Source organism: Chelonia mydas, chromosome 5 (assembly GCF_015237465.2).
Source record: "Chelonia mydas isolate rCheMyd1 chromosome 5, rCheMyd1.pri.v2, whole genome shotgun sequence".
Lineage (NCBI taxonomy): Eukaryota > Metazoa > Chordata > Testudines > Cheloniidae > Chelonia > Chelonia mydas.
Window position 1 is genome coordinate 74837110 of NC_051245.2, and position 13524 is coordinate 74850633.

The window sequence follows — 13524 nt, forward strand, 5'->3', positions numbered from 1 at the left end:
CTTTGGTCTGAATTACAAGAAACAGTACATATGTCTTCAGGAAGATGACATAGCAAAAGAGATCACGGTTCTCAGCAACAAATACAGTTGTTTACAGCTCTTTATTAGTAGAGGTTTTGCATATTTCAGAACGTGCTAAAACAAATATTAATCACCACCTTTCAAAATAGAGGTCAGCGCACATAGAAGGGAGCAAATTCTGCTGTCCATGGCATTGAGATAAACCCACAACCTTTGACTTCTGTATACTTACTCCTGTATAGATGGGTGTAACTGATAGTAGAATTTAATACACCGTATATACTGGTTCGGCTACCATAATGCACACCAAAAAAACATAATGGACAGTATCATTAAACTGCTGTATAGAAACAACTAATAAAAGCCCAGTAATACAGTTAATTGCAGTGATTTAGATTTATTTGCTGTTTGTGTGTGGTCCAGCTATTCCCTTGAGATAACAGGTCAAAATAGAAAGGTCAATACATTACTGGAATTGGAGCCAGCTCTAGGCAAATAATTAGTTCTGAAAGTCTTTTATTTAAGCCAGTTTACAATGCCCACTTTTAGACTCAGTGCCCTTTTTGTACGTATATGTGTATGTATTTATATAACATGTTTTTATAGCAAGTTCTGAATTAGTGGAATGTTGCAGGTTGTTGGGGCACCCAAAGAGGTAAGAGTGGTTGAAATCCTTACATTTCCAAAAGGAAAAACTGCTGCAAACTACCACTAATTCTGGAGGTTTAGGCAGGATCCATATGATACAAAATGGTCCTTGTGGTCCAAATTTGCAGAATTCATGTACATCCTCTTGGTGTCCATAATCTGCTATGCTGACTCCGCTGATTTGAGGACTTTGGGGTAGATTTTTTAACGTATTTAAAAGTTACCTAAAGATGCAGATTGATGCCTAGCGTTTTTTTCAAACATGCCTAAGGCCCAGATTTGTTAAGGTAGTTGGGCATTGCTCCTCTCAGTGTTGCAAGGCCTAAGATGCACACAATGGTGTCACAGTGTTCAGCATTGCAGCGCTAACTTTTAGACAAACTGCTGCTTTGTTGAATCCTCAGCCCTGAGCTGGGACCCCCAGCTCTCTATGCAATGTGTGATTAGACAACTAAGAAAGAGATTCACAAAGACCAGGGGAGCCACCTAAGCTAGCCAGTAGGAAATGACAACGAGAGGATCGGGGACTAAGTTCCATCCCACAGAGGTAGAGAGAGGCCTGAGGGAAGTCCTTTCCTACTCTTGGGATTTAATTATATATACAAAGTGGAACAGCTTCAACAGAAATGATTGAGAGAGTGACCTACTGTAGAATACCCAATAGTGTTGGAGTTAGGGCACTCTATGGGACATGGGGGACCCTGCTCCAAATCAGGCAGAGTGGGGGATTTGAAAAGAGTTTCCCCAAGTGAGTGCCCTAACCATTGGACTGTTGGGTATTCTGGAGGACACATAGACAGACAAGTCCTGGCCTGGAAAATTCCCGATCTGGTTACTCCTGGCTTTCTTTTATGTAAGGTACAATTCAGTCAGTAGGCTCAGAGAATGCCTACCGGATTGGGTCCTGCAGACAAGACAGATGGGGGAATGCCTAGTTTCAGAATCCTACCTTGGTTTAGGTCATAGGAGACGCTTAGGGGGATATTTGGGGTCAAGTGCCACCCCTAGATTTCTCTTTGGCCTCCTTGGGGAGGGCAGGGAGAGGCGCTCTGTCCTCCTGCTTCCACCTGCCCTCCTGGGCTTGCTAGGTCCTTGCTCCTGACAGCCAGGCCTGGGTGCAGAGCAGAAGGAGTGGGACCAGCCACTTCTCAGGACAGCCCCTCCAGGAGTCGCTGCTCGGTGCCCCTCTTCCCCTGGCATGTTTCTGACTTGCTCAGCCCTGTCCCTGGCAGATGGGCCAGGTGGGCCACCACTGCCCCCTCCCAGCCAGCTTCTCTCTTAGGCAGCTGCTACACTCCACAGAGCAGTGACCTGGAGCAGCCAGCTTCAGCCGGAATGAGAAACGGTTCCCTCCATTAGGTTGAGTAGCACTCATTCACATGAGTAGTCCTACTCAGCACAAGGAAGATTTTCTGGAATTGGGTCTTAACCATTAGTAGAAAGGACAATTCTCTGAATAGTTTTTGCCTCTACATTTTAGGAATTGAATAAAGCATAAGAAATTAAAACAGACTGCAGACACAGAAACCAGGATGCTTCAGCATTCATAATGCTTAAGGCATTAAGACATTTTTACTGGGAGATAAAGAAGAGGTTGGTATTTAACATTTATTTCCAAAAGCCTGGAAGAAAAAGTTACCTAAATTAATCAGTGCTTCATTTTCCTATTGAGAGTTCAGTATGTTCTAATGTAAAATGTTTTGACTGCAACTAGTCACTAGTGTGGCAAACATTTTAATGCAATCAAACACATTCAAGCAATGTAGCTTGTGTATCTTGAACAAAACCATTTGGGATCACGTTACCGTACAAGAGCAGAACATCTTATTTATTCTTTATCTGAATGTGTGCTCAATCATAATCAAACCTCTATTTATTATGTGTTTTACGGATCAAAATATTAACCACTAAGACTATTATAATGTAAGCTCAGAATTGAAAATGTGTCTGTGTTGTTTCATATGAAAGAAAGACAAAAAACTTGAAAGATGTGAAAGTTCAAGGAAATGAGATGTGATTTCACAGCTGATCTATTGTGTAATAATGCATCATCATCAATTACAACAGTCATCAGATCATTCTATTTAAGTAGTGAAGACAATACCAATCTTTAAGAGCAAGAAAGTAAAATAGACTAATATATATTTCAGAAGGCAAAACATTCCCCTAAATACCATAGCCCTAAAACCCACTGGATAATGCTATTTACATTTTTGTTTTCTGTTAATATGCACACTGTTTTCTTAAAGATGTCATTACAGTACTTTTCTACTGGAATAAAGGCCCTGTTCCAAGAAATATGGTTGCTCAGGTGCAATATAAATTACACTTTTTCCAAGCAAAAATCTGATTACAGTGTCTTCAACTTGCTTCTGAAGATGGGCTAAAAACAGATCCCATATCTAAACCCCCTTGAATTTCCTAGATCTGAATAGCTGTTTGTGTTAGATTTTGATCAAATTTGATAGATATCCCTTGACAGCAGCTGAACTCATAAGATTTCCGCTATTCAAGATGGCAGGATAAGTGTAAAAGCAGGCAATCTTATAAAATGTAAATAATAATTAAAAAGACTCTTGCAAGAGAAGCTAGCTAACGGAAGTTCAGAACTGAATCCAAACCTGAATTCTGAGTCAGCCCATGAGATGAACCATATAGTCTAAGTTTAACCTGGATTCTAATACGGTTGCCTTGGTTCATATCTACTTGATTCAGTCTTAAGAGATTTTGTGTTATTAATTAACATATGGTGGCTAAATTGTTCAACAAGATTACACTTCTTTTAACAGGGGAAAATATTATTAGTTTCCAAAAGGACACAACTGGATGTCTTTCAGAAGTAGGACTCTTAATAACTGCTGTAATACTTAACACCACACTTGAGTATTTTCAAGTGTCATTCTCAACACTGTCAATGTAACAGAGAGGTTTAAACCAAGTCCACTTGTTTTTTCTCACACATGCTCTTTAAATTATGTATGAAGATGTACTCTTTAAACTGGTCTCTTCCTTCCTTTTTCTTTTAACTAGGTCACTAAAGATTATTGATCTCACAGATTCAAAGCCATTGTAATTTTCTGTAAGGACATCTAGTTTTGCATTATTAAGAGTTCTTTTACCTGTTCATCCCTTTAGCTTCAAAATATAAATGTCATCTTTGACCTTATAAAACAAACTAGTTAATACACCTGTTGAAAATTGCTGTGCACTGATCATATGGAAAGCAACTTAAATCCCTTTTTTTTTTTGGAGTATCATTTCTTCATATTGCTCTTGTATTAGTGGTTCATAGTTAGTTTAATCTAGATAGCACTAAATTTATCTTAAGAAATAGAGTTAACATTTTTTTACTTATTTGGAGAGCATAATTCCATAGAACTATATTGGACTGACTGAAAGCAAATTAATTTTAAAACTTTTTCTAAGGAAACATTATATATACAAAGTTTTTAGGAGATTGGTGGGGAGTTTTCATATTTAGAAATCACTTCTTTTCTTAAACATATGATCTGAAATCCTGGCCTCACTGAAGTCAATGGCAAAACTTCCATTAACTTCATTAGGGTCGGGAATTTTCCCACAGTTTCTGTAGATATAAAAGATGGCATCAATCCAAACCTCTGGACCTGAACACTCCCAAAACCTTGTGTATGTTCAGAGATGGATCTGGACTTTGAAGTTCAGGCCCATTTCAATTTGTAATGAGAGAGAGATTTGGGGAGAGCAGAGAAGGGAGAAATACCTAACAAAAAAAGGCTGTCATAAAGAAGAAACCAGGAATGAAAATGGTACACGATCATACTAAACTGTATTAATTGTTTAGCAGCTTTTTTCCTTTAGTAAAAAGAATATTTTATACTGGTACCAAGAGTGTTTAAAGAAAGCAAATATTCTTTAGTAACTGCAAAAAAACCCCATTTCTTTTAAACCCCCAGTTTATTTGTGTTGAGCACAGAAGAGGAAGATTAAAAGAAGACATGGTATGAAAACCTGAAGTTCCAAATTCTGAGACACAACGCTGAAAATAGATGCATGAGGTCAACCAATGCAGCAAACTCAGATGACAACTGATGCTCAAGTCCAATGAATTTGGGCAGAATACCTTTTTTATATGCGATTGTAATGTCTTAGGGTAGAGTATCCTATAAAAACAGTAAAACTGAAATTGCTTAAAAGGTTTAAGACACAGAAACTAGTTGACGTCAAGCTGTACAGCCAGAATGTGTAGTCCTAATTCAGTTCTTATTCGAGCAAAATTCCCATTGACCTCAATGAAAATTATGCCTGAAGAACTCTGCAGGATCTGACTTCTGTGGAATTAAAGAACGTGTGACAGAATAATTTATGTAATTATAATAATAATTTGAACATCTTAAACAATTATTTCCAGAAATTTGTAGGTATTATTTTCTGACTCCCAGGAATTTCTATTATTCCATAAACATAATATGAACATATTGAGAGTCGCCAGGCAGCATTTATTTAATGAACTGAAGGTTAAAATGTTTACAGAAGTGTATTTCTTAGTTCACACTAAGATCTGCAGGTCAACCATGCCTAACTTCATCAAAATTAGGTACAATTTCTCATTTGTTTTTTCAGAATTGTTTAATTTTTGCTATGATCATCAACTAATTTTTGCAGGATACATATATACACATAAAGTCTATTTAACACTAAGAGAAAAAGATATGATTAATTTCTATTAAAAATGTTCCCAAAAAGATTTGAAAGAGAAATGTGTAAACGTTCCATAATAAAACCAGGTAAGTTGTACCAGGTTTACTACTTTTATCAAATCAGAATTTGGATCAGGTTCACCCAAAGATTTGCTGGGATTTGCAAACTTTTTGATAAACTAATGTTATCATTTTACTGAATGTGGATCTATTTATGGATTGGGTAGAAGTTAGGGTTCAGCATGAGGAACGCTTTGTAGTTCAGATCCAAAGTTCCCTGAGTTCAGAAGGATCTGTGATTGTGATTTGGGACTATTCATCATGTGAAATGTCAGAGTTTTCTTGCAGAGCAAGAAAAATCAGCAGTTTTGCTGTGTGTTTGGCAGTTTCTTCAAGCATGAAACTGAAAGAGAATCTCAGTAGATGAAAACTCACCTGAGCCCTAAATTGGACAAAGGATTTGGATGAACCCCAGTTAAATTGAAACCGCTAATCTTGGCAGAGCTCTGCCAAGAACACATTTGGCCAGATTTATCTCCGCTATTTCCATTGACAGATATCATTACGGATCAGAACTTATAGCACAGATAGAATGATATAGAGATATATTGTGATGTTTGTCAGTTGAGGGGGTCAGACTTCTATAGTAAGAAGACTAGAAATGAAGGAAGTGCAACTCCCACCTTAGCAAGCACAGTGCTGATGTGGAGAAAGTCATTTAGTTTATCACAGAAGGCATTTTGCACACTGCTAAATGTGGGCTGAGTAGATTGCTTACAAGCATCAGCGAATATGACCAATCTTTCCTTTGTCTCTGGGACTCAAAGGAGTCAGCTGCTAATGAGTGGTTTTTAGTTGTTGACGACACTACTACCAAAGGCTGGGGGAGCTACTTCTCCACATCTTGATAGAAATGTAGTTTCACTTCCAATTCATTTTGACAAACATTCATCAAAGTTCTATTGCGGCTTTTCAAGTTCAGTATTAAAATGTTGTGAAAATCGTATTTCTGTCCAGCACCTAACTAGTGGGTTGGAAGAAGGGCAGGATTATGGGTAGAAAAATCTGGCTTTGTAGTTCTAATGTGCCCATCATCTAGAGGCCAAATACAAAAATTAATAGAAGCTGACACTGGCGGTCCCAGCAGCAGAAGCCCCACCAAGCTCAGACCTAAGTGAGCTCAGTGTGGATGATGGGCTCGAGGGCATAACAGATCAGCCCTCCACGCCTGGCACCTTTGAGGCTGCAAAGGACCTCATCGAGCTGTCGACAGCAAGCCCCCTCCCCCCTGGGTGCCATGGGGAGAACCCTCTGGCACCCATGCCTCGGGTGCCGTCAAGGGGTAAGCCGGCAATTGTGTGCCTCTCAAGAACACCATCCCAGCACCACTCCCGGAGTTGGTCCTGGTCGAGCTCCAACTCCGCAGACTCACAGTTGCCAGGTGCCCAGAAGGAGGAAGCACCGGAAAGAGCACAACACTCTCCGGCTCCGCCCAGAAACCAGCACCAAGAGGAGTTGAGACGGTCCTCACCAGAGGACTCCTGCAGACAGTCCTGGTCCAGGGAATGCTGGCACCGGTCCCGGTCCAGATCCCGGTCCCGGGGATACCAGTACCGCTCCCGCTCCTGCTCAGCCAGGATCCACTCATTCTCCTGCCGGCGCAGATCGTTGGCACTGCCGTGGCCTTCGCAATCAGTGTCGCCGCAGTCCGGCATTGAATCTGGCTGCTATAGCTACCTGCACCAGGCCCCGGACAGCAGGGGCCCTCAGGTGGGCTGGCAACCCCAATGGGGGCTGCCAGGCCATTGGCCCTTCTGGACCCCCTGGGCCTATCAGGAGTGCCAAGGGGCCCCATCCAGGGCAAGTTACTCGGTGCAGCAGTCCCAGTCGCCGCACCGATGCCAGATGGTGCTGAAGGCTACAGTATCTGGGCCTCCAGCATCCCCCCAGGATAAACCGGAGAATCCGGCACTGAGTCCAGTGCCATCCCATGGACTCCCGCCCCGGCCCGAGCTGGAGGCCCTCCCACAGGAGAAGGGGAGCAGGAGGACCAACCAGAGGGGGTTGAGCAGCAGCTAACCTCCTAGTCATCCCCGGACAGAGGAGGGTACAGAGGTGTCCGGCCCTCCACTGATAGACCATAGAGCCCACCAGGAGTTGCTGCGCAGGGTCGCCCAGAACTTGGGGTTGCAGGCTGAGGAGACGGTTGAGCAGGAGGACCCCATGGTGGACATTTTGAGCCCCAAAGGTCCATCCAGAATGGCGCTACCGCTCATTAAGGCCATTCAGTCCAACTAGAAGATGATATGGCAGACCCTGGCCTCCAGTGCTCCAACAGCCAAAGGAGAGGAGCGTAAATTCTTTGCTCCTTCTAAGGGCTATGAGTTCCTGTTCTGCCACCCGAGTCCATGCTCCCTAGTGGTCTCAGTGGTAAATGAAAGGGAGCACCATGGACAGCAGGCCCCAGCCCTTAAGGCCAAAGAGGTGAAATGCCTGGACCTTTTTGGCAGAATGGTGTACTCATCTGGGGGCCTTCAGCTGAGGATTGCGAAACAGCAGGCCATCCTCAGCAGACACAATTTCAACTCCTGGGCAGTGGTGAGGAAGTTTAAGGACAACTTCTCGCAAGGTTCCCAACAGGAGTTCATGGCCCTGGTGGACAAGGGCAAGGCAGTAGCCAAGACCTCTCTCCAGGCCTCCCTAGATTCAGCAGATGCGGCGGCTAGAACAACTGCATCGGGGTGGTCATGAGGCGCTCGGCGTGGGTCCAGGAGTCAGGCCTGCCGCCCAAGGTCCAGAATACACTCCAGGACCTCCCCTTCGAAGGGTCCGGGCTTTTCTTGAACCAGACAGACATGAGGCTGCACAGCCTCAAGGACTCGCAAGCTATGCAAGTTATGGGGTATGCACACCCCGGCAACCCAGAGGAAGCCCTTTAAGCTGCAGCCTCCCCCTCCACTCCAGTACCAACCTCGCCATAGGCATGAGCCTTACCGTAGGCAAGGCAGGGATAACAGATGACGACGCAACAACAATAGTAACAATAATACACCGGGCCAGAACCAAGGCCAGCACAAACCCCAGCTGGGCACTAAGCCAGGCTTTTGAAGGTGGGCTTGAAGACAGTGTACCACACCAGTCAATCCATCCCTTTGTTTCCTGAACCGCCTGTCCTGTTTCTCCCGTGCGTGGTCCACCATTATGTCAGACCATTGGGTATTACGCACAGTGTGGAATGGGTACTTGCTGCAGTTCGCCTCCTTCTCCCCCTCCAACCCCTCTTCCCCATCCATCTTCAGGGACCCCTCACGACCATCTCCTAGAGAAGGAAGTCCGCTCATTGCTAGAGGCGGGGGCAGTAGAGGCGGTGCCATACAGCCTAAGGGGGAAGGGGTTCTACTCCCAGTACTTCCTCATCCCCAAGGCCAAAAGGGGCCTTCGCCCCATCCTAGACCTGTGTGGGCTCAACAAGTTCCTGGTCAAGGCCCAGTTCCTCATGGTCTCTCTGGGCACCATCATCCCTTCCCTGGATCCGCTGGACTGGTATGTTGCCCTCGATATGAAGGACACGTACTTTCATATCTCCACCACCCAGCACGTCGGCGGTTCCTACGCTTCACCGTGGGCCAAGAACATTACCAGTTTGCGGTTCTCCCGTTCGGTCTAGCTGCAGCCCCACGGGTGTTCACGAAGTGCATGGCGGTGTTGGCGACCTTCTTATGGAGACCAAGAATCCGGGTGTACCCTTATCTCAACGACTGGCTCCTGGCGGGCTGATCTGAGGCGGAAGTGTGGGGCCATATAGAGGTGGCCCTGAGATTGTTCCCCAAGCTGAGACTCCTGGTCAACGTCCCCAAGGCCACGCTCATACCCATGCAGAAAGTGGAATTCATAGGGGCAGTCCTGGACGCGGTGCAGGCGAGGGCAAGCCTTCCAGTATCCTGATTCCAGGCTATCCAGCAAGCGGTGGCATCTCTGTGCCAGTTTCCAATGACAACGGCCAGGCGCTGCCTGCGGCTGTGGCTGCCTGTGGCATGCACTTGGTCAGGCATGCCAGACTAAGACTCAGGACTCTGCAGGCATGGCTCACTCAGGTGTACCGCTCAGGCATGGACCCCCTGGACTTGGTAGCGACGGCCCCAAGGGACGTGCTGGACTCCCTGCTGTGGTGGCAGTCCCAGCCTGTGGTTTGTGAAGGCATCCCCTTTGCCGCCCCTTTGCCGCTGGTGACAGAGGCGTCAGACCATGGATGGGGGGCTCACCTGGGGGACCTCATGACGCAGGGGTTGTGGTCTGGAGCAGAGTGATCTCTCCATATCAATGTGAAGGAGTTCCGGGCGGTTCGTCTCGCCTACCAGACCTTTCACGCCATTCTGAGTGGTCACAGCGTGACAGTTCTGACAAACACTACTGCCATGTTTTATATAAACAAACAGGGCGGGGCTTGTTCCTCGCCACTCTGTTGCGAGGCTCTCCTCCTCTGGGACCTTTGCATAGCCCATGCAATTCACCTCGAGGAGTCCTATCTCCTGGGGGTACGAAACGAGCTGGTGGACTCCCTCAGCAGGTCTTTCCGCATGCACGAGTGGACGCTCAGGGCAGACGTCGTGCGTTCGCTCTTCCGCAGGTGGGGGTTTCCCCAGGTAGTGCCTGCGGTTCCGCTCGTTCCAGGGCTGCAGCCCGGGCTCACTCGTGGATGCATTTGCGATCCTGTGGAGAGGGGGCTTGATATATGCCTTCCCCCCACTCCCCTCGGTACACAAGGTCCTACTCAAGGTGTGCAGGGACAGGGCAGCGGTGATCCTCATCACCCCAGCCTGGGCCCACCAGCACTGGTACACATCGCTCCTTGAGCTGTCGGTGGAGGCCCCAGTAGTCCTGCCCCTAAACCAGGACCTCATTACGCAGGACGGTGGGTGGCTTCTCCACCCCGACCTCCAGTCACTGCACCTGATGGCGTGGAAGCTCTGTGGCTAAATATCCTGGAGAGCCAGTGCTCCCTTCCCGTGCAGCAGATTCTGCTTGGCAGTAGAAAGCCCTCTACCAGGGCGACCTATATGGCCAAGTGGAAAAAGTTCTCATGTTGGTGTGAACCCTGACAGGTGCGGCCTGGTGCAGGCCATCCTGGAGTACCTCCTGCACCTCAAGCAGCAAGGGCTAGCCCCATCCTCGCTCAGAGTGCACCTGGTAGCCATCTCTGCCTTCCATCCAGGGTTCTCAGGGGGCTCTGTGCTTTCCCACCCAATGGTGGGACGGTTCCTTAAAGGGTTGGAGAGGGTGTTTCCGTACTCCCACCCCTCAGTCACTCCATGGAACCTTAACCAGGTCCTCTCTAAACTCATGGGACCCTCTTTCGAGCCCCTCGCTTCCTGTTTTCTCCTCCACCCCTCCTGGAAGGTGGCATTTCTGGTTGCCATTACCTCGGCCAGAAGGGTGTCCAAACTGAGGGCCCTCACCTCTGAGCCACTGTATACAGTATTTCACAAGGACAAGGTGCAGCTCCAGCAGCACCCCAAGTTCCTCCCTAAGGTGGTCTCCCAATTCCATTTGGGCCAGGACATTTGTCTGCTGGTGTTCTTCCCGAAACCCCATATGGACCCAAGTCACCGCAGCTTGCACACCCTGGATGTGCGTCGAGCGCTGGTGTTCTATTTGGAGCACTCCAACCCCTTTTGCAAATCCGCGTAGCTGTTTGTGGCTGTAGCCGAGATGATGAAAGGCCTCCCAGTGTCGGTGCAGCGGATTTCGGCTTGGATTACAAGCTGCATCCGCGCGTGCTATGAGCTCGCAGGTGTTCCGGCCCCAGCAGTCATGGACCACTCAACCAGGGCACAAGCGACTTCTACGGCGTTCCTGGCATAGGTCCCAATCCAGGAGATCTGCAAAGCAGCCACCTGGTCCTTGATGCACACCTTCACGACCTACTACGTGGTCAACCAGCAGGCCAGAGAGGACGCGGTGGTTGGCAGAGCGGTCCTCCAAGCAGTTGTTCCGTGACTCCTACCCTCCAGAGGTAAGCTTGTGATTCACCTAATGTGGAAAGGGCATGAACAAGCACTCAAAGAAGAAAAAATGGTTACTTACTTTCTCGTAACTGTTGTTCTTTGAGATGTGTTGTTCACGTCCATTCCACCACTCACCCTCCTACCCCTCTGTCGGAGTCGCCGGCAAGAAGGAACTGGAGGGGGGTTGGGCTGGCAGGGGTATATATGTTGCAGTGGTGCCACTCGGGGGGCCCTGCCGGCCCGACGGGAGCCGCTAAGGGAAAAAGTTTCCGATGCTCGTGCACGCGGCGCACATACCTAATGTGGAATGGATGTGAACAACACATCTCGAAGAACAACAGTTATGAGAAAGTAAGTAACCGTTTTTTTCCAAGTGTGTTTATATAGGATCAGATTTTGCCATCTTTACACACAATGGTAACATGTTAGCCCACAAGTAGTTCCACTGGAATAAGATACTAGAAAGCATTAGTAAAGCTAGTAGAGTCTGGCCTATAGTCAGTTGTTCTCATCATACGCAGCCTGGTCAGCCAAGAATACATCAAGAAAATTAAAATGTACAATAGTAAAAGTAGTTGAGTGTCTTTTCAATACAGGAAAAGCTTAATAGGAAAATTCAGTTTGGCAATAATTATGTGGACTGAAAACTGACTGAGACCATAAATAAAGGATAATTATAAAAGGCAATGTACAGAGGATGAAGAGGAGTAATTGAAAACTTTAGGCTGACTATCAGGAAAAACTTCTGGAAAGTGAGGACTATTACACTGTGGAATAATCTGCAAAAAGAAGTAGTGAACACCCTTTATCATTGTGATTTTGGACTCTTAAAATTAGATTGGAAAAAAAACCACTAAAAATATACTGTATTGATTAATCAAGTTTTTATTTACAAAGATGAGCCAAATGTTTCGATTGGTATTTTTCATCTCTGATTTCTGTGTTTCTATATATTTACCCTATCCAAATATCCTTCTAGAGCCCTTCAGTTCTTCCCCATGCATCCATCCATGCTGCAGGTACTTTAGCTGAAGCACAGTTAAAATAATATTTTGTATCAAATATCCACTGATCAATATCACTGGTATTAAGACAATCGCATCTGGCTATTATTATATTTGATTTGATAAGACATACATTGCAGATTGCAAAAGGTGTCTATGGCACAGGCCCTTCAGTCCCATGCTTTTGTGACTACATCTTAAACAGCCAACAGTTTTCAATACAGCCAGTCAGGGCCAGTTGCTTGTAAAATAAAATAAATATTTTGAACTGCCATGTGCCATCTAATTAGCGTGAAGTCCTTGCTAAGTGCAGTACATGATGAAATCGGCTACCATTAATGTAGATGAACAGTCTGACATTCAGAACGCCAAATTATGCCTCCCCCCCACTATGATTAAACTGACTGCTTACATAAATAGCAATAGCTCTCAATCCTCCAATTTGACAGAATAAACAAACCAGCATAAAACACTAGGAAATATACACAGAGAATAATCCTGCCTTGGCAGCCAGGTGGATGGGGTGATCTTACTGGTCTCTTTCCTCTCCAACCTCTATGATTCTATAATCATACTTCCATAAATTGTCAGCATACATGCAACATCTAGTAGGTACATGAAACGTTTTACAGGTGTGTTGTTCAGATCACTTCCATTTCTGAAGAAGAAAATAATGGAAGATAATGATCTATGCTGCTGTTCTGCATGCGATGACAGCACAGTTGGCAGTGTAAAATAGATTAGGGTGCAGGAAATTGCCCTTTGCCATTCATTAATTAAAACTGATAGAAATGGCTAATGGATACTGACATTTAGAGAATCAGTCTGCTAGCCAGTATATATTATCTAGTGGTGACCAGAATTTGAGTGCAAATCTAAAATTATTTTTTTGCAGGTACGAATTGAGGGAGAGAGGTAACTATCCATTCTTGCTGCTTTTAACTTAATAGAGTTTTGAATGAAGGTCTAATGGATAGTCTGGAAATGTATGAAAACTTGTACCTTAAACTACAACAGATCCTGGGCAAGAAGAATAAATACGTCTGTGAGATACGCATATGCTGAACAAATACAAAGGTAACTGAGACTATGCAACTCATCAGGTTATTATTTGTTAATTATATTAATGCCTACAGTGTGATCGGGATGCCCTGAAGGCCTTTGATT